This window comes from Microtus pennsylvanicus, chromosome 7 (genome assembly GCF_037038515.1).
Source record: "Microtus pennsylvanicus isolate mMicPen1 chromosome 7, mMicPen1.hap1, whole genome shotgun sequence".
Taxonomy (NCBI): domain Eukaryota; kingdom Metazoa; phylum Chordata; class Mammalia; order Rodentia; family Cricetidae; genus Microtus; species Microtus pennsylvanicus.
In genome coordinates this window covers 98644623-98671543 of record NC_134585.1, presented here as the reverse complement: position 1 = coordinate 98671543, position 26921 = coordinate 98644623, and the positions used below count along the sequence as shown (strand labels likewise).

The 26921-nt window shown below is 37.7% G+C and overlaps 1 long non-coding RNA gene across 1 annotated transcript; it reads left to right on the top strand.

Annotated features, from left to right (window-relative positions):
* Nucleotides 1–5439: 5439 nt before the first annotated feature.
* LOC142854976 (uncharacterized) lies at nucleotides 5440–26464 on the top strand. Its single transcript, XR_012911395.1, has 6 exons — nucleotides 5440–5682; nucleotides 11600–11711; nucleotides 12070–12154; nucleotides 12307–12441; nucleotides 25192–25282; nucleotides 25929–26464. It is a non-coding gene; the product is annotated as an uncharacterized LOC142854976 (long non-coding RNA).
* The last annotated feature ends 457 nt before the right edge of the window (nucleotides 26465–26921 follow it).

Below are 26921 nucleotides of genomic sequence, written 5' to 3'. Positions count from 1 at the left end.
TGATAAAGATTGTTTTAAAGTAAACACTGTCCACCCTACCTGATAAAAGATTGAGAGGAACATGAGTATGTTAACAGTTAAGGCATAAAAGGATATGTTACATTTGATTTCACAGAGCCAGTGCGGCAGCCAGAGCAGCAGCAGGCAAGTTGGATTGTATGGTCACTGAGGACCAAACCCAATTGAGATCAACTTCAGATTGAAGGTAGTGACTGCAGAGAACATTGACAAAGGCCTCTTCCATGATAACAAAATTCAAATGAAATAGAGAAAACTGTAGAAATGCTGAATCGATTCCCCGAGTTACTCCCTGAAGTTGATATCCTTCAATTACCAACAGCTCGTCTGTGCTTCAAATATACACCACGTCTCCTTCTCAGCGTTCACTACTTTATTTTGAAATACATTGTTATCTATATTTATCCTGTAGCTGATTAAATGGTTTAGTTGAGAAACACTCTCCCTCAACACCTGCTGGTTATTCTCATACCTCTAGTCCCAGAACAGACAGACTGAGCTTTGGAATTCTCTGCTTTGCCATATTGTCTATAATTCGTTTCCCGTTTTCATTATAATAGTATACAAAATACATTTCTAGCAATGCTCTTTTCAGTGTTTGAACTTCCTGTTAATGTATTTGTCTTCTGAATTAGACTGGGAGATTACTGAGAGTAGAGATTCATCAATGTCTTGTTTGACACATACATGGCTACTTTAGCACATAATAGGGCTACTTTAGCACTCTTTAACATGTGTTAAACATGAAAATAATTTCATCCTATTTGCAACTGAGGTGTGTGCCTGAGTTGGTACAAGAGACAGGAAGAGGAAGTAAAATATAAAGTTGTGAAATAGGGAGAAACTCATTGCAGGGGTAATCTAATTCCAGAAGAAAACTTTGTGGGGTGATGATATTCATCAGTACACAAGTATAGGATAATAGACTAGGAAGACATTGCTGCATTAATATGTTTATTTAACATTTAGGCATCAAGCAGATTTGGGTGAACAGATAGGGAACGTAAGCACAGGGAGCCAAGAATGAGATGGAGGTGATAGACATACAGTAGTAGTAACGCCTTTAACTAAAACACTTCTGACTGCTTAACAGTGTCATCCGTATGTCAGCAAACCTAATGCATCAGCAAGTGAAGCAACTGCAATTGCTCCTATTTTATAAACTTAGTAACTGATGCTCAGATCTTTACAAGGGTTACTCTATGCCGTGTGATTCCCAAAGAAGGTAGGATTCAGCCTTATACAGTACAATTGTAAATGCATATTTAGGAACAACCCAATAAGGAGACTGGACTTCTCATCTTTGCCATTGAAATTCGGTGTGACTTTGGTTTTGCTAGTCAGCACTTCTGTGTCATTGAACTCCTCATATGCATATTGAGGACTTCATCGGCACTGACCTCAAAACTGTATTTGATGTAGAGTAACACTCAAAATCATTATTTTAATTAAACCACGGGGGAAAAGGTTTCTTGGGTAAGTGTGGGGAGACCAAACAGGGCATGCATATGCTTCTGTGGTTAAAGAACTAGCTGCCTGTGCACAAGGGTGAGGAGCTGGGTTCATCTTCCCAGAATCCACACAAAGACTGAGAGTGAGCAGGAACTGTAATTTCCCAGAGCAGGCTGACTAGCAAGACTAGCTGGATCAGCAAGTTTGGATATTGGCCGAGTGACCTTGTCTTGATGAATAAAGTGGGAAAGCAGAGATCAAGAACGATTATGGAAATCAGTCTCTGCCATACACATGCACGCTCACCTACATGATGGATATCTACATACACACAAATATGCTTCCACACAGGCGAGCATGCACACACAGCTATACACATACTTGCAACGGGAAAAGAACAATAGAAAAAATAGGAAAATCTGTGATTTTTTTAAGTGGCATGGGAAGTTTGCTATCAAGTGTGAACATTTCCAGGGAGTAAAGTGAAGCTTCGAGAATGGAGTTATGGCTAAATCTTTACAGCTTGTCCAAGACAGGAAGCAGCAGCTTTTTACCATATGGTGATATTTTATTTATTTTTTAATAAAAAAAAAACTTGCCTGAAGATCAGAGGGTAAAACTAAGCCACTAGAGACCAACCAGGCAGTGGTGTCACACACCTTTAATCCCAGGATTTGGGAGACAGAGGCAGATAGATCTCTGTGACTTCAGGGCCAACCTGGGCTACACAAGATCAACACAGAAGCAGATCCAGGTGGAGGTGGCTCACACTTTTAATCCCAGTACTAGGGAGTTACAGGCCTTTAATCCCAGCAATAATGGGGAATATAAAACGAGAGGAGACAGAGGCTCAGGGCTCAGTTGTAGTAGCCCAGCCTTGGTAGAAGTAAGAAGTCTCTAGTTGCTTGGCTGTTTTGTTTTTCTAATCTTCAGCTTGAACCCCAATATCCATCTGTGGGTTTTTGTTATTTGTGCTACATCACCACGTTTCTAGAAGCCATTAAACTATGCTAAAACCATACAATGTAAGTGAAGACGTGAAATGCAAAACCTGGTAGGTCATCAAGATTAGGGTTCCTCATAAGCAATGGAAGTGAAGAGACTCTGCTTAGATGTTAGGAGGTAAATCTTGGAGTAAGTAGTTTCCTAAGCAAATGCAAAAATCTTTTTCTCCCAGGATGTCAGAGGAAGGATTTAAAGCCACAAACAGTTTCTGAAAGCTTGTAATCCACTATTTCTCCTCCTGCACATTTGTGTAATTTCTGTTGGCTCTAAACACTCTGTCTATGCATGGTTCACAGGAAGATTCCCTGTCTGTGTCACTTTCTCAGGAATCCTGGACTAGAGTAGAGATGAAGGGATTTCCCTCAAATGTCTTCCTAAATGTTGAACACTCTCCATTCTGCACAGGTTCCAGGTTTTCTAGTTTGGTTTTGTTGTTGTTATTGTTATTAAGGCAGTCTCTCACCTATCCCAGGCTGGCCTTGAACTCACTCTGAAACTGAGGTTGAACTGTTTCTTGATCCTCCTGTCTCCATACACTTAGGGCTGGGATTACAGACGGAATGTTGTTTAAATAAATAGATAAGAAAAGGCCTACACATGTGTGCCTTGAATGTTTTCTTTCTGGTCCTATGGCATGTTCATCTAAATATTCTAATCTAGTTATGTATAGATGCAAAATGCTATATTTTGTGTTAAAATGAGTACTTTTTTATGCATAGATTTCCCATTAGCGGTAGGTCTATTAAGTATCAAAATCTCATGCATGGGACCTGGCTAAATGATTCGTTTGGGTGGATTTGATTGTTGAGGTAAATATAGTACATGAAAATTAATCTTAAACTAAACTCAAAATTCAAGTTTCCACAGCCTACACTTTACTCTAGCTCAAAAGTTAACTTTGGGTGTTCTTCAGATTGTCTGGGGGAACGTTTAAAAATACCATCTCCTGAATCCCACCCAAGGCAATTAAATTGGAATCTCTGTAGGCGGAGGCTGAGTATTTCTCAGAATCTCCCCAGTGATTCCAGGGAACACATAGACTGAAAGCCTGTATGTGGGGATGTGACAGCACCGGGGATGGTGGAATGGTCACCAAAGCTAGTGCATTCCTTCCCAACCTCAGCATTATGAAAAACATTGTAGGAGAAACAGATTAATAGCACAAAGTCCTCGCTCTCTGGGTGTTGAGACTGCAGTAGGGGAGAAAGACTGGGTGAAACAATGTCTTAAAAGATAGAGAATAAGGGAGGATGAGATGATTCAATAGGTTAAGGCACTTGCCTCCAAGCCGGAGGACCTGAGTTCCATGCCCAAAACCCACATGGTGGAAAGAGAGAGCCGACTCACTCAAGTTGGCTTCTTCTCATCATATATACGCTATGTCACATCACGTACAACAATAAATAAAAATAAATAATCAAATATATGTTAGAAATAAAAATGGATGTAGAATACAAAGAAAGTGGACTAAGCAAGCATATTTGGCTAAATGATTGAAATGTTAAAAATAGTTGAGAATACTTACTAAAAGTCACTGAGGGTTATGGAACAAAAATCAGTTTTTCAAAATGAATATAAGTAGGTTTAGAGAAAAACTCACTGTTAGTTTCAAGTTAAATTAAAGATTAATGGCAAAATAAATGGGAATTCAGAGGAGGGAATAGACACCAAAATAGAGCAAAATCCAGAGCAGTTATTAATGCAAAAACCCTATGGTGATACGTCTATAGATTAAGAACTGCTTTAGTATATTTTTAGCAACTTGAAGTGAAATTCTTAAAGTGACTAATAGCATGGTGATGTTTTCCTTTTGTAAGAAATGCTGACTGGCTCATGACTTAAGAGCATGCTGCAGGCTGTTGGGGAAGTACAGGGTCCTTCTGCCCATGGTTACCCCATGGCCAATGACAATGAGGAGATGGCTTGTGAAAAGAAGAATTCACAACATCGCAGAAGAAGTCAGTCTTGGTGGGGCCAGCTTCAAAATTTTAAAATAAACTACTTTTAAAATCTCATTAGAATCCCAATAGAAATGTTTCATTCTCTTCTGAAAGAATGTTGGAGTGTGCCCACGACCCTGCCACTACTCTCCCGCTTCCAGGATCCTCACCTCTTCTGGGATAGTACCCTCTCATAGGTCCACACTATGTCCCAAATCTCCAGCCTGCAGAGCAAGCCTCTGGCATATGAACATTAGGGGAGAGGTAAGCCAAACCAAAACAGGGGACTGTTCTCAGAGGGAAAGACTTCCCAGGGAACGTGTGTGGTGAGAAGCATTTGGATGTGTGGACTTTTGAGATGCGGACGTCTAGATATCAAGTATATGTCAGCATGGTGTGAGGTAATGCTTTGGGAAATGCCTGGCTGAGATACAAGAGGAGGTTTGCAAGAAAGGAGCTTTATCTCCAGCATGATAAGAAAAGGGGGAAAAGCTGATCCTTGGGAAAGGTGTATGTTCCCGAACAAAGCAGAAAGATGGAGTTAGGAAGACATGTCAAGGAAGTTGATCAATAACATCAAGGCTCAAAGGGAGGTTTATAATTGATGCTGAGAGCAACTCCTGAGTTTGATATTCAAAAAGGGCTCTTAACAGAAACATTTAGAGAGAGGAAACCAAACTGAAAGCACGGGAGGGGTGAACAGAGACAGAGGACAAGGCTAATATTAAAAAAAAAAAATGAGTCTCCAAAAAATGAGCAGTTCTGGGTGAGCATGAACAGTCCTGAGCCATCACTCGTTGCACAAATTTGCTTGCTGTGAAGCCCAAGAGACCGGAGTTCAATTCCTGGAACCCACATGATGAAAGGGAAGAACCATCTCTTGAAAGTTGTTGTCTTACTTCTGTAAAGAATCCTAAACACACAAATAAATAAATAAATGTAACCAGAAGAAGCCTAAAAGGTAACTAGAAATTAATTTCAGAAAAACAGCATCACTGTGTCTTTTCTAGCCAGGGAAAGGAAATGAATGGCCTCTTTGCAAAGGTGCTTCTTGGGAAAAGAACTGGGTGTTTGGTTTGGGTTGTATTTGCCTAATTAATTAATCTTACATAAAAGAAGAAGCTAGATGGGTGCTGAAAAATTACCTTCTCTGCCTTAGGATCCCTTAAGTGTTCCTAACAAATACAGGTTACCTCAGCATAGAGCGTCAATCCAGCCAGGAGTGACAGGCCATTCACTGTAAAAGAAACCAGGACTAATGCCTTATGTGAGTACTGTAAAGAAGGCACCAAAGAAGAAACAAAATTAACTATTTGCTACATATCCAAAAGAAAATTTCATAAACATACTACAAACTAAAAGACAAAATGAAAAAAAAAAAATGAAGGATTCAAATATCAACGATCAGTCAGTATGTTTACCAAATCAATGACTACAATTACGGCCTTAAATAACTGAAACACCAGAGAAAACAAAGGAAATTTCACCAGCAGACACAGTGGAAGTGACAACCTTTGGTTTTAAAACTTTCAAGCCCCAGGAAGAAAGCTCCAATCCATTGTGTTGTAATTTTTCTAGGTGTTCAATACACTCTTTTCACATCTGCCCTGGACTCAGAAAAACTTCAGAGGAGGCCATAAGCTACGTCTAGATAGATGTATTTTCATCATCCCCACATGAATTTGTTTGTTTAGTAATTTTGATATACTTTTATTGCCCTTTCCCCCAACTCTTCCCTTCATCAACTGAGGTTTTTGTTTTGTTTTGTATTGTTTTTTCAAGTGACTTAGATACCTAGTTTCTATTCCAATTTTCTAAAAACGTCTGTGAGTTTTCCTATTTTTCATTTTCAGTTTCACTTTGTGTACGTGAAGATGGCATTTGGAATTACTGCTCTGATTTCAATACTGTCCTAGTCCCCAAATCCCAGGCTGGGATTGGTTCCAGACTATGCGTTTGTAGCACCACAAGGTGCTTGCTTAGCTTCCCACACAGTGACCTCCTTAGACTGGCATGCTTTGTCAGGTTTTGGAATAATTGCATCATTGATTTCAATCCTGCCTCTAAAGAACTTCCCACTACTTTGCACGTAGACTCTGTGCCATGGTTAAAGGCTGAAAGGGCACAAACTTGCAGGGGATTCACTATGTTTCACGATTAACAATATTATAGTCTTAAATTCATAAATTATGGGATGGAATTCTTACCAAGTTGATTTTTCTAAGTAAGGCACTGTGTATGTAGACAGTAGTCCAAATTTCCTTAATGTTCTGTGTTAATTCTGTAATTTAATTAGTATGTTTTATTGCAAATGGATAAAACTGTTGAGGTTATAAAGTTGTTCATTAAGGAAGCAATTCTCTTGCCATTTATTTTGCTCTGCACTAAACTGAGATGCCAGGTGGCCACAGGAAAGCATGGTAATATTAATTAAATAGTGATTTTATACCTGGAAATGTTTAAGAGGTTTAAAAAACTTCAATTAGCATGTTGCATTACATTGTAGTTGGAAGAAATAATGTTTTAAGTGCTTTACTCTTGTAATGTGTCTTTGGTATATATGACGGAAAGTGATTATTTTGTAATACGCAGTCCTGTTTCATTTTCTGCTCTTATTTACTTTCTCTGTGTGTCTATGCATGCATGTGTGTGCATGTGTGTGTGTGTGCGTGCGTGTGTGTGGAGGTACATGTATGCGGTTCTATGTGTGCACCACAGAACATGAGGACTTCAGAAGGAAACTGTGAGAGTCAGATATCCCCTTTGACCATTGCGTTCCAGGAGGCAAACTCAGGTCTTTATGCTGAGTGGCAAGCTCCTACTTTTACCGGCGGAACCAGCACACTGGTCCAGTAATTCCATTTCTAGATGTCCAGTTTTAATAATCTAATATCACTAATAGGTTCTGGAAACTTCAAAAAACGTTTGCAGTTTCTGATTTTAGAGATTTAAATTCTATTGGTTTTATTTTTCTGGGTGCCTTTATTTTCTCACATTTCTGAATATATACATCAATTCACTTGTATACATACATGACCTGAATCTATCATCTTCACTGGAGGATTTACTTGCCTGAAATAGGGTAGTTCCCTCTCAATATAAGGCAGTCCCCCCTTTCTCAATATAATCTATAAATCTAAATGCTGCATGAATTCCACTAGAAATATGCAGTTACTCTCAACAATATATCATGAAACCCTCTCTCCCGCTTTTGGGTATCTTTACCCTTTAATATATTTTCATTAATGTATTAAATATGGACTTCCTCTTGGTAGTTTTTAAAGTATTATACTGAATAAATATGTTTAAGTAGCATTCACAATCGGCTTAGCTTCAAACCTCAAGAACAGGATATGTCCTGAAGCAATCTTTGTAAATTTACAGTTTAACTACTGTTTGAGAAAAGTCCATAATAATATGGATAGTAATATTCAAATAAATATAACTATTATGATAATGTTGAGTATATACACTTGATTTTTCAGATGTTAGTGGGATCAAAGATGGTAGATAGATAGATAGATAGATAGATAGATAGATAGATAGATAGATAGATAGATGATACATAGATATAGATAGGTAGATGACAGATAATTGTTTAGTCTTAGTGTGTGTATTCACGCACTTGTGTAACTCTGTGTGTGTGTGTGTGTGCATGTGTGTGTTACTATGTATGAGTGCCACAGTTCAAGGACAGCCTCTGGTGTTGACCTTCACCACAGTTCAAGCACAGCCTCTGGTGTTGACCTTCATTTTCCACCTTGAAACGGGTTCTCTTTGTTGTTCTCTGCCTGTCTGTACCAAGCTAGCTGAACCACAAGTTTCTGAGAAATTCCCCGTCTCTACCTCCTCTCACACTGCAGGGGTGCTATGAGTGCAGCCCCACACTACTGTGTATGGCTTTCCACAGGTCCTGAGGATGCTCAAGCTAGCATGGCAAACACTTTAACCCACGGAGTTATCGTTTAAACCCCCAAGAGTGACTTGAAAAAGAGAAAAATATGACTTAATTTTGATTAGCCTATTACTAGTTTTCAAAATTCATTCTATTTTGCTTTCTTATTACTGACGATAATGTGATCTGGTGAGTTGTGCCATTACACTGTGTGCTTTCGGAGGAGGAACCCAGTGTTCAGAGAATTATAATTCGATCATAAGGATTTGATCTTTATACATTAATCAGCTAGAGGGGCCGCCTGAAACAGTCTAAGTCGTCTAACCCTTTGAAATTCGGCTTTCTTTCCCACTGCTAATATGTCCGCAGTCATTACCGCTTTTTAAAAAAAATCAATATGGATAATTGAGTTATTATAAAAATTTAAGAAACAAGTTAGGCAAAAAAGTGGTCTCATATATGATTGTGAGATTCAGAGGCTGTCAGATATCCTTAGCAAAGAGCTCCAGGTTTCCTGAATCACAGTCTTCAGTGTGTTCATTGCCCTGGGTGGGTAACGAGCAGCATCCAGATCCCTTCCAGAGCCTGGACTACATTCTGAGTATTGTTCAAATGTTCAAGATGAGTATCTTCTCTAAGAGAATCACCATCGTCAAGAATGCACGCCAATCAAATTGCCACATCTACACACATACTATCTCTAACCCTCTCCACAGCTGGTGGGCCTGGGGCCACAGAGTAACTAGTAACCTGTGAAATTGGTGATTATGCCTTAACACTTGAGATGGACGTGTTATTGTTGTTGCTGTTTTGTCTCTGGGTTTAGGTTTGATACCTTAGGATTTTCTGTAGCATACCAAGGCAGATCAGAGGCGTCAGGACCTCAGAGTGACCTGTGAAAGCTGGGTAGCGTCAGGGAAGAAAGAGGTATATGTATGGTCGAGCTGAGTCATGTTAATAAGGGATCAGTAAAGATGAAAGAACTGCTGACATTGCAGAGGTACCCGAAGCTGCCATAATTACCTTGACTCCAATAGCCCTTAGCCCCAGGCATGAAACAGCATTTTCTTTGACTGTTGTAAGATATAGATCCCATACTTCTTTCAGTGAGCATATATATCCCGGCTGGCATAAATGGGCCTCTAAATTATTAAGAAACTTAGCTTAACCAAGACTTAGTCCCAGGCTTTTTACATTTTATGAAATAAGCTTATTCCAGAACTAACAGATGCCACCGGGAAATACAAATTACACATTTCAGAAGTGGTATTTTAAACCAAACTGTTCTGGGCTAGTGGAACAATCTATATGCTTCTAAAATCTTATCTCTTGTCTACATATCTAGTTTTCTGTTTCTTTGTTTCCAACTTCCTCCCCTCTAAGATTGATTACAGCATTTTCTATAATTCATTATCGTCTGCTTTTGCTCAAGGAGACAATCCCTGGAAATTTACACCAAATTAACCCAATAATGGATGCCCCCTCATAATTCACCTGTCTTCTGTACGTTCACTGATTTGTGAAACGCTTTAGAACCGAACCTCTCTTTTTAATGGACCAGACATGTGCTTTGAGCTGTCCTAACCAGGACACATATCACATGACAATAGTTTCTGGAATCACCCCAGAAACCAAAGGTGCAAGCGGGAGATTGTGTGTGTGTGTGTGTGTTTCACAACACACAATTACTGCCTTGATGGCTCTTTGTCTTTTGAAATGTAAGGGTTCCTGTTGTTCCTAACTCATAAGCCAGAGTCTAATGCATATCTTTGTGGACAAAATGTACCTTTTAGCACAAATTTCAAAACCTTGCTTCTTTTTGAAACAAATCTCCAATTAATTCTTAGTTTAAGAGACTACTAAATCAAATGTTTCCTGTCACATGTTAGCACTATGGGGTCTTCGACTGAAAGGAGCCCAGTGTAATCTTATTGAACCAGTAGGTCACAGGAATAAGAGAAAACGGGTTTGGATCACAGGAGAGAGTGGATGCTGGATGGATCTGTGAGCTATTCTCTGTTGTGGTATCAGCTGACTGATGGCTGTGATTCTCAGAAGGACTCCAACATTTTGCCTTCTAAAAGCTGGAGATTAATGCAACCATGGCGAACCGCACAGCACCACTCTGGCAAAGGAAAAGGGTCAGGGCTGGAGAGATGTGGCAGGTGTCAAAATAAAAGGTTAGGCTCTGTGCCTGGGGACCCATCTGTCAGATAAAACCGTGATAAGACAATTAATGTATTTGTTTATGTTGCTCATGACACATCATGTATTCCATAAAAATGATCAGTTTAAACACTGTCAACTGTTTTCTGGAAATTAGACTGTATGTACAAAGAAAGTGCTCAAGAGAGAAAGAAGTGAGGGTTTATTAGTTAAATGGGAGTTTGTACAGCCAGGCCAAGTGAACTTGCAGGACTGTTAGCCATTTGTACTAAAGAACTAAAGCTTTAACCTCAACATCTTCATAATGTAGAGTTTGTATTAGGTACACTTAAAGTGGATTTAATGCCGAAAGATTTCACCATGCTTTACATAAGTTTGTAATAAAATGAATCCCAGGGAATATATGGGAAGAGGAGAATTTCCATCCACAAGCTATGTATCCTGCCTTCTCTTCAAATGTTTTGTTCACAGCGTTGTCATTATTAGGGCTTTCATCTTCACTCTGTGAGTAATTCTGACTCCTCTCATTGTATTTATTATTTATTTAGCTTTCTCACGACATCTGCTTTGCAATCTGTTTAAACTAGAACATGTTTAGAGTTAATATTCATCAGTGATCTATTTCTTGCAGATAAAATAAATTATCAGATGCTTTTAAAATGCCCTGTTATTTTACAGGTCAACAAATATAAAATGACTTACGTAGAATTATGAAAGAAAGAAGGTTTTTTTTTTTTCCCAGTTCAAAATTTCAGGTAGAAATTGATTTTCTCGTTTCTTTCTACTGTGGAGTTTAAAAAGGTTCCCGGTTATTGTTTCAATGCATTATTCTTGCGATCATTTTGAAGAGAAGAAACTGGCTCATCAACAGCATAATATGCTATGAAGAAGGAAGAGGCAAGGCCTTTAACTTCTGGGGAAAAATCCCTTTCGCAAGCTGCATAGTGATGCTGTTAGCTTTCTTTGTGACAACAGAAAGAAGCGTTCGAAAACAGAACTCTGGTGTTCAATCGATTTATTTTTCATTTTGTTGGGACAGGATTTTCCCCACTCTCACTACTTCCCATCTATTAGAAGGGTTGTTTTAGTTAAACATTAAGTCAATGATTTTTTTCTTCAGCAGGAAAACTTCTCTGCCCAAAGCATGTCACAGTCTTATATTTTCTACCATCTCTCACTGAAGCATGGATTCAACGGAGCAACAAGGATATTAGGATAGAAACCGGGAAGTAAAGGTCAGACTCAAGACACAGACTTTATTATATGGTTCTTCCAGCAGTCTGATGCATGACTTACAAATCATGTTTGCAGTCCAACTACAACTAACTACTATTTAAAATTAAATTCACTTCTGCCTGCATTTCCTGACTCGGAGGTTTATGCTGTTGCTTTAATTTTATTTGAATCTCAGTCTTCTGAATTAGCTCTATTTCCTATCTCTTTATCTTCATTTGCCTGGATGCAGCTGAAAATACACTAGGCAAAATAAAATTCTCAGTCACCATCCTGGACGACTCTTCCAAATTTCTAAGATGTGTAACATTACCAAGCCGTGATCGGCTTAGCTAACTGGCCACTTTCTCTGTACCGCAGAAGAAAAGTAATAATCTCAACAGAAAGTCGGGATCTCTCTTACCCGATTTTTCACAGATCCATTAAACGATACATCAGACAAAAGGTAAGACGATTTCTAACTTCTTCACAGTAGGGACTGTCCATTGGAAATGAGCAGTTTCACAGGACACGTTCTATTTTTACGTGGGGAGAAAATAAATGAAACGGTTCCTTTTATTTTAAAATGATTTAATTTCTGCTTTCACTTTTCTGCAGAACTGCGAAAGAGTAATTTTGCTGGATATCCACCTTATTCCAACTCAGCCATTTGCAGACTGTGAGAATTCTGGTGGGGTTGTTGACCCCTCTTTGCTCTGGGACAGTGCAAACCTGCCTCTGTTTTAACCACAGGTAAGTTTTTCATGAGTTGTTCCCTGACAGACCAACTAGAGATGCTAAATCACCAAACCACTTCTCTTGTTTTTTAAGCTTAATAAATACACAATTATTTGGGAAAAATAATGACGCATTGGCCACTCCTTCAATCCATGATAATGGTAAACAGTGCCTATCTGAATTTTGATTATTTTAACAAACAATTAAAATCCTCAGCATATACTGTGTTATGTAAAGAAAGTATCCATAACCAGTTTTGTTTCTTATTATTAAAAAAAGGTTGTTATTTCTTTCAGAAAATCTGCTTGAAATTGATTAGAGTGTGTCCCACCTGTGTTATGTTCCTTTTGTTAGCTTCACATTTTTCTGGATCTCATTTGTCTTAAGCATCACTTTTCTGGCCAAACATTTGTATTTGTTTCTCTTGTAGTCTATAGTTTTATGGGCTTATATTTTTTAATTCGTCAAACATTTCTTCAATATTAGATAGCTAATATTTTACCTCCATTTCCAGATGACAAAACTCTGGTATACTGAGGATAAATCATTCTTAAACTACGAACCTATCTTATTTTAGTTATAGGGATGCTTTGCATCTACTTCCTGCTCAGATGCTGAGGAACAGGAATGACAGTCTGAGAGTTGTGTGACAGGAAAGAAAAATAAATAGGTGAGTATTCGGAGAAAATTAGAACAGGGGAAACGAGGAGATTTGTTGGACGGCAAGCCTAATGATTTAAGATTAAGCGTGACAGCAAAAGATGGGTAGGGTACAACTCTAAGTGGCTCAGTTTTGTTCCGTGTTGCTGCGCTAAAATACCCTGCCCAGAGTTTCTTAAAGGGGAAAGACTGCCTTACAGCTCAGGGTTGAAGGCTCAGTCCATCATGGAGGGGGAGTCAGACAGCAGGAACCTGAAGGAGCTGAACACAACCCTCTGCATTTGGAAGAGAGCAGTGTGTACCTGTGCACCAGGGCTCAGCCCCTTTCCTCCAAGATCCCTAAGAATGGCCCACCCACAGAGGGGAAGGCTTTATCTTTTAATTAACTTAATCAAGATAATCCCCCACAGGTTGATCCAGAGGCCAGACTCCCAGGTGTGTCAAGATTTTTTTTGTCAAGTAGACAACATGAACCACTGCACTATGGACAAAAGTCTTATGATAATGATGGAGAGGGAGAAAGGAAGTCATGAGAAATAATGCATAAATGGGTTTCTGGGCCTTTAGCGTAATTTGATTAATTCTGAAATAACGTTTCCAGTATGGAATTCATTTTCAAGATAGAATAAAGAGGAACCTCTGTCTCTGAAGATGTTGTTCATGTTGTAACACTTCATCATGGGAGTGGTTTAGTGAGGAAGACATTATATAGTGACTCGGAAGACGGACTTTGTAGAGAACTAGGAGCCCAATTCCCTGCTTCATCTTTCCTGTTATGTGTGTAATCTTGACAAGAGTCAGAGCTACCTTCTACAGCAGCAGGATAGCTGACCATGTGCATCCCCCTAACATCATGTCCAGTAACAACCCAGTAGCGGATCACACACAGCCAAGATGATGTAGAGCCTCAAACTGGACAATCCTAGATTAGGCAAATCAGGGCTTTAGTCCTCCTGCATTATTTCAGCAGCAAACTGCTGGAGGCCAACAATATCCCTAACCCCTACAAGTCTTCCTTCTTTGTTTTCACTGGAGAAGAAACAAATAGAATGAATGTACTAATCTCTGCATAAGATTCTGCAGACCTTTCAAAAGAAGGCATATTTCAGGTTTCCTGTATGTAGCAAGCATAGATATCATAACTCTTGTAATTTGATTCAGCATGTTCTACAGGACAGTGAACATTTTGCAATTCTAATGCACATGAAAGCATTTCAATTACTTCATCACCATTCCAGAGGAAGATTTGTAAAAGTTCTTTTACTGGCTTAATAGGTGAGATGTTTTCCTTTAAGTAGTATTAGAAGGTTCCAAAAACAACATGCAATTTCTAATAGCTGTCTATTAAATTCATATATATTGTCTATTAAACTAATATATATATATACACAACCAGAATACATAAATATTCTATATATATGTGTATGTATGTATAAGTAGAAATTAAAGAATAAATCATGGGGAAATGCTGTTTACTGGTTTGTTCTCTATGACTTGCTCAGCTTGCTTTCTTAAGCAGCCCCAAACCAACCTATTCTGGTGGGACTGCTCACCACGATGGGAACTATCACATTAATCATTCATCAAGAAAAAGTCCCTTTCCCCCCCACGCACACATACACACACACACACACACACAGAGAGAGAGAGAGAGAGAGAGAGAGAGAGAGAGAGAGAGAGAGAGAGAGACAGACAGAGAGAGAGACAGAGAGAGAGACAGAGACAAAGAGATATGTTCCTACAGCAATCTGAGGGACACAGTTCCTCAAATTGAGGTCCTCTTTTCCTGGAAAAGACTAGTCTGTGGAAAGCTAAAAGAAGTTAGCCATCGAAGCACTCACATATGCACAAGCACAAACACAAACACACACACACACACACACCCTTTTAGGTATTTTAAGTGCTCTTCGGAATTAGAGTAAATCTATGGTTTCAGTTCATCATACTCCTTGACAAGTTAGTATGAGGTCTGGTGCTGGTTGTGTGCCCTGCTGTTCAGGAAGCTCTAATAGAATATACTAAGCCAGAGGCCACTATGTCTATCATGATGACAGGCAGTGTGTTCAATGTAAACCATTAAAGGTAGGCTCTGCAGGATATCAGGAATTTAAGTAAAGATTAAACCATCAGTAAATCACCCTACTGACTTGCCTAGCTAAAACCTCTTTCATCTAGGTAGTCTTCAACAGGGATTATTTGTTCTTTGGATCCTCCTTTCTATTTCGGCTCTAGGAATGTAATTTTTGCAATATGTTAAAATAACTTTTAAATAACATAGATTTTGTAGGAAAATTATTTGCAAACCGTGAAGGCCATTTTGCTGTCAAAACTATTTTTAAACGTTGTTTATGGAATTGTATAGTCTTGAGACCACTGAGGTGAAATTGTTGTTTACTGCTTAACAAACTTCGTATGATTGTTTGCACCGGTGAAAAGAACCCCTCTGTCTCTCTGTGTGTGCACTTCTGCCATATGCTGCTGTATACCCCCATCCTCCACCCCTCAAAGCCTCTTCAGTCTTCACTTAAGCAATTGCCACACTTTGTCCAGGGTCACTTTAGCCAGCATGACTAAGGGAGCTGTTTTTCAAGGCTGCATTATCTGCTGTGTGAAGGACACCATTTCAAAGAAGCTTGAACTACTTTCAAGGAAGCAGAAGGGAGCAAACAGGAATGAAATGTCAAGTCAGCTAACAGCTCTGGACCAAATACTAGTTACATGACAGTGGCTATAGTATACTAAGTTGGCCTTCCCAGTAATAGATAGCCACACATCACCCAAAGACTCATAAGAATAGGTAGTACAATTGTTTTAAACCAGGAAATAGCATATAGCTCATGGAACAAATCCTAGACATCAGCTATTTTTAAAAAATGCAGAATCTGGGGTAACACAGACATATATATTTACATACATGTTATCTAAGACTATTTTCACATTGCACAAAAGTGGCAGAGTTGAATAATCAAGACTCAGTCGTGTGAAGAGCCTAAAAACATAACATCTTTTCTTTTGCAGGGAAAACTTGGTGAACTCTTGCTTTGAATCTAAGAGGTAGGGTGATTTGTTGGGCAGCGATACATTATACAGACATTTGCCCAAAGGAAGCATGTCTCATTCCTTATTAAACCAATAAATTCCTATGCTTGTGAAAAACTACATATGCATTGGCAGAGCCAATAACCCCTTCTGCAGATAAGGCTTATTGCTCAGCTTGCATTTCTATAGTACGGTTACGCAGATGGCCGGTTGTACACCAGCATCTGCTACTTGTTCACCGTAACTGTGGAGCTGGGCATACGGCTACTCTTCCAGAATTGGATTTTTGAGGCACTATATTATATACAAATATTTCCCTTTCTGAAATAAGAAGTGAAGAGATGTCGGCATTGTTCAGGCCTTCCCCCTACTTGAAACTATCAGAAACCTATATCCACTTGATTCACCATCCTAATAAGTCTAGTATGCTAGATAAGGATGAAGAAATGAAAACTTCAAAGCATTTAAGACAATTTTTCACTTCCTAGAACTCCATGGAGCAGGGGTTCTAAAGCCTTAGAATACTCACATTTATCTATAAATTAGAAAGAAATAAAGTTGAGTCTTCTCTAATGGATTGAATGGCCATTGGGTATCATGTGGAGCAGGCTGGGCCATCGGGTAACAGTTTTATTCAAAAAGTTTTGGCACAAAATGATTTAGCTGATAAGACATTGGATAGTTGGCTCCAAACTCGAAGTGACTTTGATAAACTTTGCCCTAATTTTGTTAGTTGGCCAGAAGCGAACCATTTACAGTAACCATACTTTTCTCTTCCTAGATAAAAATATATGACTGCAGACAGATGAAGCAGGAATCTTGAACACTGACCTTTCTAATTCCTATTTCTCCCAAGTCAGAGGGCTGCAGTAACTGGCGATCGCCCTAGGCATGTGTCATTTTAGTTCCCAGAAATGCTTGTGCACCAACATAGTGCCTTAGGTGATGCAATAAGTATATAATCAAGGTGAGCCTTTGCCACGCAGGCAGCTGAAAAGCACATTTACTGCATTTTTTTAGGCAATTAGCAGAAAATTAGAGAAGAGAATTTTAGTTACACTGTGAATCCATAAACAATGGCGGCCATCAATACGGGTCAATGAGGGCAACTTTTAAGTGTGCACACTTGAGCACAGTCCCCATTTCTCCAGTGATTGTTTCCCTTAGACTGCAGTGAAGCCTATCAATTCACAGATGATAGATACTAACCTACACAATTCTGAGAGCGATCTATCCTTAGAGAAACAAGTCTATACCAGACTTAATATCCAGAGTTTAAGACCCTGTTATAGAAATTCTGGAAATCTAAATGCAGCAAATGTGTTCTGGAGAATAAAAAAAAAACAACCAACCAACAAACAAACAACAAGAAAAAATAAAACAACAAAAATCTTAGTTTAGTTTCCAAATGGAATGCATTAAGATCTCTTCTTCCCAGAGTAATTTTGTTGAAAGTAGAGTTCTCGAACACAGATGTAAAAATGGAAGCTGGTTTGTGGTACTTGGGATCTGCCTATTCATCTGCCAATGCCCTTTTAAGAGGAACTTCTGTTGGAAACGAATCAGATTTTCTTGTTATGGACCATCTCAGATTCTGTAACTTCTGGATCAGGACAAGTAGCATAATAGTCTTCGTGATTTAAGTACCTGCTTTCTTGCTTTACTGAATGCCATGTAAGGAAAGAAAAACATTTTTCTTGCTCACCAAAATATTCCCAGGGCTTGTTAAGATGGTAAGAAGAGCCCAGGTCCTTAACAGATACTTGCTGAAGAAATAGATTTCTCCGGGGAAAACAACTGATTGAATTTTTCCAGTATCATAAATGGGCATGGACATGATGAGCCCTCTGCAAGATAAGCTTGTATGTAGCAGATAGTGATTTCACAACATTGAGGAAGACAGTGTTGGGCAAAGCCCATTATGAATATTATAGCCAGAAAACATGAGGAAAACATAGGTTTTGGTACAGGGCCAAGGACTGGCAAGGAAAATTCAATTCAGATCATCTCCCTGTTAGGACATACTTAGCTTTGCGAAGGGAAATCGAACCCATTTTGGTTTTCTATACCACACTATAATTACTATGGTTATTCTTCTAGGCTATTAAATTTTCTTTTTAGGTAAGTTTTGGGATTTGTATTCATGCACAAGAGAGCTGGCGTTTAGATAACCTCCTTAACAGGACAGTAATCTTCCCAGGTACTAGAGTCCAAAATGGAGCAAATAAAAATAGCCAACTTAAAATAGAACCCAGTTCTCAATGGTTATGTTGAAAATGTAAGTAAAATGCACTGTTGGGGGCTGGTGCACTCTAGAAGTGAGGAAAGATAACCAAAGCAAAGGCAAGACTGCAACGCACTGGGAGGAAACGTGAGAGCAAACTGCCATGTATGCTCTGTGGCAATGAGGACACAACTGTGCCATTTCACAATGTCAGAACTTATTGAATAACAATAAACTCACAGGGCCTGAGAGTTTCAATTAAGGTAATTTGCTAGATAATCCCACTCCTTGGGTCATCTGTCTAAGGCAAATGAAGGTTCTGTGGCTTTAACCTTAATTATTAATATTAAATCTTATATCATGCATCACACAACACACAGTGAGTGTGGCAATCTATCTTTAGAAATGCGTGTGGCTTACAGAATGAATATCAGCTAAAGAAGCTGCATCAGCATCCCGAAGGTCCTAGAAGTAGAGTGATGGAAATGTGAATAGAGTCCTTATTGTTAAGATAACCAAGAATTCAGGTCAGGGTAACAGATGATAGATTGGTATGAGGGCCTGACATCATAGTGCTAGATACCCATCGTTTTGTGGGGTTCGTGTGAAGGAAAAACAGCTTGTCCTTGATCTAATGAGTCTTATGAGTTCTTGAATCTAGTCTCCCTGTAATGATGTTAAAATGCCCATGAGCCTACAAAGTCTCAACTCCACCCCTGCCCCTGCAAAGTTTAATAGGTGACATCCTTTCTACTACAAGGAATGGGTCATTTATCAGTTGGAACAAGACAGGTGGTGCCCAGAAAATCCTGTGGGTAATGGGTACACCCAGAGGTCACAGTCATCTGCCTCGAAAACAGAGCAATAAGCGTTTTGTACAACAGAGTATCCTAGGTCGAGGCACAGCCTGAGCACTGCTTGCTTTCTACAATACGAAATAACTAAGAGTAGGGCAAAGCCTGATCTCAACTGAAAGGGGTAAGAGCCAACCTGACGGGGAACAATCACTTAACCTCTCTCTACCTGGATCTCATTAGTAAAATTAGGATGAAATAATTTATAAGGTTGCTATTAACGTTAAAATTTTTATGAGCAGCGAGGCCTTAGGAACATGATGTCTTCAGCAGAAAACACCGCCGTTTTTCAATATTCCTTTTACATATAATGGAAACAAGTTAAAATAATAGGTCTGATGCTCACAAAGCCATTAAATATTTACTGGTCACTCTCTTGATGACCATTTTGATTCATTGTGTAGTATATATAAATCATCGATATTTCCAAATTACAAACAGCCCAGGAAGGAATTTTGCAGCTCCTGCTGTGGCCTTGGACTAAAATATGAATTACCTTTCTCTTCTTTGTGGGAGTGTTTATTAGCTTGCCATTTGTTTTGAGCACTAAAGATCTAAGCAAGATACTACGTATGTATGATAAGTGCAATATATTGCATATGTATGATAGGTTTATTATGATAATTTTCCTTGAATTGCAGATTGTGTCACATAAATCATCTTTCCTTTTTTGGAAGTCTCCTGTTTATTTTTAAAATATCAGTATCCAGTAGCAACCAAATTCAAACAGAAATAGATGTTCTCTGTGTCACATGATATACCATTAATGAAACTAAAATATGTTATTTCTTTCGAGGCAAATATAATTAAAGATAAAGGGAAGTGTGGGTAAAGTGATACTTATTTATAAATACCTTAAGTCTATTTTATGATTCTCTACATTCTTCTTTGTTTACTTAATCATTTGTCCCTAGCACGAATTTTTCTTCTTCCTAAAGTGTCATTGTTTATTTCTCTGTCTACCGGGGAGCAGCTTTCATAGTTTGCAGTTTCTCCAAATACTCTTAAACAGTTGTCTGTACTAGGTGTTATACAGCCAAGAATCTCCATTGATAAGTGTTTCAAAGTTCATTCCAACACTCCCTTCCCAAACTCCTTCTCAAACTCCACCACTGAGCCTTGCCCTGGTAAGATCATTACTTATCATTCCCATCCCTTCTTTCTTGTGTAAATGAACATTCCCTGGCCTCCTGCCTTGAGATGCAAGACAACTCCTTCTGGGATTTTTTTTTCTAAACTCTTTTTATCCATCTAGTTTTTGAAACCATGTCTGCTTTTGAAATTCAGAAAATGGGGCAGTCAGGTAATAAGTAAATCTGTCAGGGTCCCCAAATTGATACATGATGGATGTGTCAGGGTCTGTTTGGAAGCAGCTAATGATGATTCTGTTATGTCTTACTGCATGGGTACATTCGAAACGCAGATGGCATGCGGAATCTGGCTGGATGTAGCATTAAAATAAATTGAACACCATCCTTTAGTTCTCTAAGTTTGCCAATTATATTAGGTCTCTGGTTACAAAATATACAAGTAATTTGCAGGGTTGAGAGTGGGTTTATTTACAGGTGCTAGCAGCTAAATCAAATAAAAATATTCAAATGACATCTATTGATGTTGGCAATCCTAGGCACTGAGTATACCTACCACTGCATTCACCAGATGTTGAAAATTACCTCTGCCCTACTGAATACAATCTCTAGACAATATCAGTATTCAAATTTATTCAATTTAAGATAAAGTGTCTAGTATGCATAAACTACCTTAATTTGCTGCATGAAATGGGTAAACTAGTTCTGATTTTAGTTGCTGAGACTGAATCCATACTGATTTCCATGGTAGTTGGACTAAATTGCGTTCTAACACCCTTTTTTCATCTCTGTCATTTTATTTGTGTTTTTATTTTTGCTTGTATATATGTATGTGTGAATACATGCCACATTCTGCAGGTGCTTTGGGAGGCCAGAAGAGGGTGTCAGATCACCTGGAGCTTGAGCTACATATGGGATGTGAGCTGCCCAACTTTGTAATCCACCAGACGAACAGCTGGGAAGAACGCGTCATTTTCCGTCCCGGGAAGTAGTAGCTTACAAATATTGTCCTTCGTAGAAGCAAAGAGAAGTGTACTTGTTTCAACTGTTCGTAATTATGCACTATGTATTGATTTGTCTGGCTTCTTTCACAAAATATGTGTCTTAGGTTATTATCCATATTGGTGATAATAAGAGTTTGCTTACTTTCAGAACTTGCAGTATTAAACTGCATTATTAAATTTCTGCAATTGACTTGCTCCTTCTATTATCTATGAAAACTTGTTGCTCCCCAGCTGCCCAACTTTTGGTTAAAATGAGTACTGTTTTTTCAGTAGCTGACACATCTGTGTATACATGCATATGAGTATTTGTATTCATTTCTAATGAATGCAGTTGTTCATGTGCTCCTTTAGTAAGCCTGTTGAGCTTTTCTCCAAGTTTCCCTCTCTCATTTGTGTTCTGTTAACACTGAGTTGGGATCAACTGCACTTCAGCCTCGCACAGTACTGGAGTTGTCTCCTGTCTCTTTACTCTACTCGGAGAGGTTAGCAGAGACCTCAATCTGTTTCTGACTTACATTAAGTTGATGAACAAAGTAATCAGGGGAATTTTTCACAGCCAGTGGCCCTTTGGACATGCTCATTTGTCAACAGTCTATTAAAGTCCTTTCCCAAGCTTTCACTAAACTGTATCATTTTCATATAGATTTGAAAATGTTCTTATATATCCTAGATGAATTTGGGTACTATCGATTTATGTATATGCATGTGTCATTTACTAATATGTTTTGATTTTAATTCTATCTATGATGTTTTTAGTTACCGAATAATCTTTCATTTTCTATTTTATTTATTTATTATTGCCAATTTCTGTGATGTGTGTGTGTGTGTGTGTGTGTGTGTGTGTGTGTGTGTGTGTGTGTGTGTGTTGTGCTCTTGTGCAAGCCAGGCCACATGTGCGTGGGTCAGAGGACAATATTCAGGAGTGGATTCTTTGTGCATCACAGACATTGAACTTATGTTGTCAAGCTTGTGAAGCAAGCACATTCACTGAGCCATTTTCACAGCCAAACATTTTTCGAATTAGTACAGAAAAGCTTGATAACGGAACTGTAATGCTGTTTCACTTACCACTTTCTCCTTAGTGTAATGTTAATGATATGTACTGATTAATAAATCATTGACTCTTTCCAAAATAGTTAATTTCCTTATTGATTTTTATTGCTTTACAGCCTTGTTCTGTTCTACTGGAATTTTAATTGTGTGTGTGTGTGTGTGTGTGTGTGTGTGTGTGTGTGTATCCAATGGAACCACTTCCCTGCGTTCCAATAGCCTGTGGCCCTCCATAGTCATATGACTACATGAATGAAGGATATAATTGAGTTCACATTAGTTCCTTCAGTATATTACATTATCAAAACTATACTGTTTTAATGATCATAAATTGACAATAACTGATAAAGACATTCTTCTATAAGACTCTTGACTATTATTTAAAAGCATTTAAAATTTGTCTGTAGGGGGCACAGTACAAGTGAGAAAATAGGACTTGTAGCAGACAGTGCACTCCTTTAATCAGGTGGGGCCTGGGAATCAAATCCATGTTACAGCCATAGTAACAAGTGCCTCTAACTATCGAGTCATTTCGCTGATCTTATGCTCTTGACTATTCTTAAACCTCTGCAACTATGTACAATATTTTAATTATCTGATCAATTTTCAAATGAAGATCTCATCTGTTTTCTGAATACTTAAAGGCTTTATGATTTGTTTTTGAGCTTTTAATTTGTTTACGTGACAAGTTTTCTTATTCTTTTTGATGTTAATATTGACTATTTGTATTCTTTTATTGTTGAAACCCCATTAAAACTGATCCATTTTCATGTACTGCTCTATTTAGTTTGCTAATATTTTTGTCAGCATACTTTCATCTGTATTCATGAAAGTGGTTCATTGTGATTTTAATTTTTGTAATATTTTGCCAGATTTTACATAAATTGTTTCCTTTCATTATTTTCATCATTTTTTGTGGGATTTTTGTAGAAACTCTGTTATTTGTCTATAAGTACTTTAAAAAGTTACTTGATGGATTCAGTTGAAATTGTGTTTCCTTATGAAAATTTTTCAAATTTTATTTATTTAAAACAGGTATTATATTATTCAAATACTTATGTATTTTTGTAGGCCTTATAATTTTTATAGTTCATTTTACCTTATTTATTAAAGACATTTTTATAAGGTCATTTAATATTTTTATTTTTAGTTATCAGTAGGACTAATAATGATGTTTACAATGTTTCTTAAACTGGTAAGTATATTTAATTTAATTTATTTGATTAACTCTGTAAGTAGTTAGTAATTTTATTATCCAAAATCAGAAAAGAACTTTGTGTATGGTTGAATGTATATATAATATGTATGCTTTGTATTTCACTTATTTATGCTCTTTATTCTTTATGTCAATCTCTTTTGTATAATGTGCTGTTACCTTTGCTGGGAGAATTCTTGAGAAAAAAAGCTTAGATGTTGAGTATCAACCCCTTTATTCTCTAACATGAGACCATAAGACTCTCTAGAGAACATGGCTTTATCTTCATTCTATTTTTTATATATTCTATTGGTGCTTCATATAGGCCATCTAACCTTCATTGACTTTTTTTTTCTCATGTTATTGAAGATTAAATGGCTTAATTTTCAGAAGTTGGAGATTTCTAGTTATTTATCCTATTATTTTTAAATGTAAATCAATAGCAGTTAGAAGCCTAGTCCTAGCATTTGGAACTTCTTAAGACTCATTTTTGGTATGGGTTCATTGTTTATCTAAATATAATGTGTATTTAGTCAGGTTTGCATGCCAATGTATGCCAGTGAGTCATTGGTTGTGTTTTTTAGATCCTGAATTTTTTTTTCCAATTTTTGCCTTGTTTGTTTATTCTATCACTCCTCAATAGTAATTAGTTGAATTTTCTGCAATACCCTTGGAATTATTTGTCTGGATTTTTTTTTTACATTTTATCTACTATTTATCTATACTTTTCTACCCATACATTATCTCTAATTATTTATCTGTTATCTATCTGTCATTTGTCTATATTCTATTTGCCATTGATTTGTACCTTTATCATTCTAGCATAGATATTACAGACTATTTGATAAAGACAATCTTTTAACTATATATATCCTGTTGTTGATTTTTATTAATGTGCAATAGTGTTGCCTACAGAAATTTTCTGTTTTAAGAACCTAACTCTATTTTAAAATAATTTAATAATTTCTTTTTGAAATGTGTGTATATGGAATTTCCCTTCATGTTTTCATATAGTCACACATGTAACACACACATGCACACACACACACACACTAAACACAAATGAATGTTAAAAGGAAAAAGTACCAATAAAGAAAATGGTGACATCGCCTTGGGCTCCTGGGAGCCACTCTAGATTCAAGTCTCTTGCCAACCCTAAAGTGGCTCCCTTAACTAAAAATTGTGCTTCCGTGCTCCCCTATCCATCCTTCCTTTATCCCAATCATCCTGTTTCCCCAAGTTCCCCCCATCCTCCCCTTCTCACTTTTCTCTCCCCATCTCCCCTTACCCCCATCCCACCCCACCCCCAAGATCCCAATGTTCTCCCCGGCAATTTTGACTACTTCCCATAGCCAAGAGGATAACTATATGTTTTTTCTTGGGTTCACCTTCTTAGAAAAATATTAACATCCTTCTTTCTTTGACAGTTTCTTTGTTGTTTTGTTATTTAAGAAGAGAGAGTGCTCTAACTGATCTAAAAGTCAATGTGCAGCTCAGGGTAGCCTTGAACTCACTATTTTCCTGTCTCAGCCTTCAGAATGGTGAATATACCAGCATGTCCAGCTCTTCTTTACTCTGTTTCCAAGACTGTTTAGGCTGAATTTTATTTTGTTACTATAACAGATTAACATATGAATCACTGTATTGACAGGTGCCGTTTTGTGGGCTTGGCTCCTTAAGTACCTAGCAATGAGGGTCATGGTCTAAGGGAGGTGCCCTGGCAGACACTGCTGGCTTCTTGTGTAAGCGCAGCATTATTTTTCTTCTTGTGATTATATCCCCTTGTCATGCGTAATGCCGAGGATTAGCATCTTTCTTTTTTATTGGCTTGCCTTTTCTGCAGTTTATCTCTTTTAATGATCTGTTGGAGAGCTAGCATTTAAAATTATCACTCAACTGTTCTTCTCTCGTTTATAAATTATTGATCTTCAATCGTATCTTTATTAATTCATTCCTGACATTTTATACTCATTTAAAAATTATTTCTATTTTTTTACTGGAATGATTAATTAATCTATTTTCATTCTTTCTTGCTTAACATGAAGAACATTAAAGCATTATATTTTCTTCTAAGTACTGGTCTGGCAGAATCTTACTGTATTAAGTTTTTCTATGAATTTGATTATGATTTTTAACCTTGAAACGAGTTAGGGGAATTCCCTCTCTCCCCACCTTACCAAAATTCCTAAGACTGACCCACAGTTCCAGTCTTACAACAGTCTTCTTATGTGGTGGCATTTGTCTTGACTGAGTGCCACATCTCAGGTGCTTTTGTAACTGTGCATAGCCATCTTACCAAGCATTGAGTGAGGCATCTGGGAAGGTAAGGGATGTGAACACCGACTGTTAACGGAAGTCTTTGTCTTCTTCCTGATTCCTAAAATGCAGACCCGAAGGAGGAAGGATCTGGACTGCCCCACCTGGACCTCAGGTGAAAACAGCAATGTCTGGAGTGAGCAAATACAAGTCCTGGTCTCCAAGGATCTACTCTACCTGCTCTGAAAATGTATAAAATTATTATTGTAAGAGAGAAATAAACATCTATCCCTTTAAGGACCATTATTTCAAGACCCCACTTCAGCAGCTACAATGATGTAACTGATACAGTTAGTAATTAATAGTTTAGTTGTATTGCTACCAAGAAATATGAAATCTATAAAATGCATGCCCTAGTTCTACGTAGAATATGCTATTTTATCTAAGAAATTATAAAGTGTTATGAGTATTTACTACTGTTTTTATAAATTTTCTACTAGATAACTGTATGTTGTCTTAATTTATATATATATATATACATGCATGCATGCATACATACATACACACATGTTATTCAATCCACCTTATTAGTCATGTTATACTTTGCATATCATGCTCAACAGCGTGGTATAGAATACTGATGAGTTTCCATCAAAATAAAAATGTTTCATGTTCCCTTTATTCTTTGCTTCCTGTTTTTATTGATAAGATTAATAACATAGACTATGAACCAGGAATAGTCCTATCTCTCATATACAGCTGTTTCCATATCAAAACACATAATTTCATCTTAATAGTTTTCAGTTTCCATGTCAGTGTAAAAGGGGAACAATAGTACATATCCCTCAGGATTAATAGCATCGTAAAATGAATACATGTTGACTCAACTCAATCATGCTTAGCTGATGAGGGACAAGATCTTGCACTGGTGGTAAGAGGTAGTGACATCCTGGCATCTACTTAGGGTTGAGTGTCCTGGACTTTCCAAGTTTATTTTACTGGAGATACTTTGGTTACAGCTAAATGGAAAAAAAAAATGTTCCAGGGAATATTGATTTGAGGTATGCTGCTCTATCTCACTGTGTTATGCTATATACTGGGATCCACACCTCAACACAGAATGTG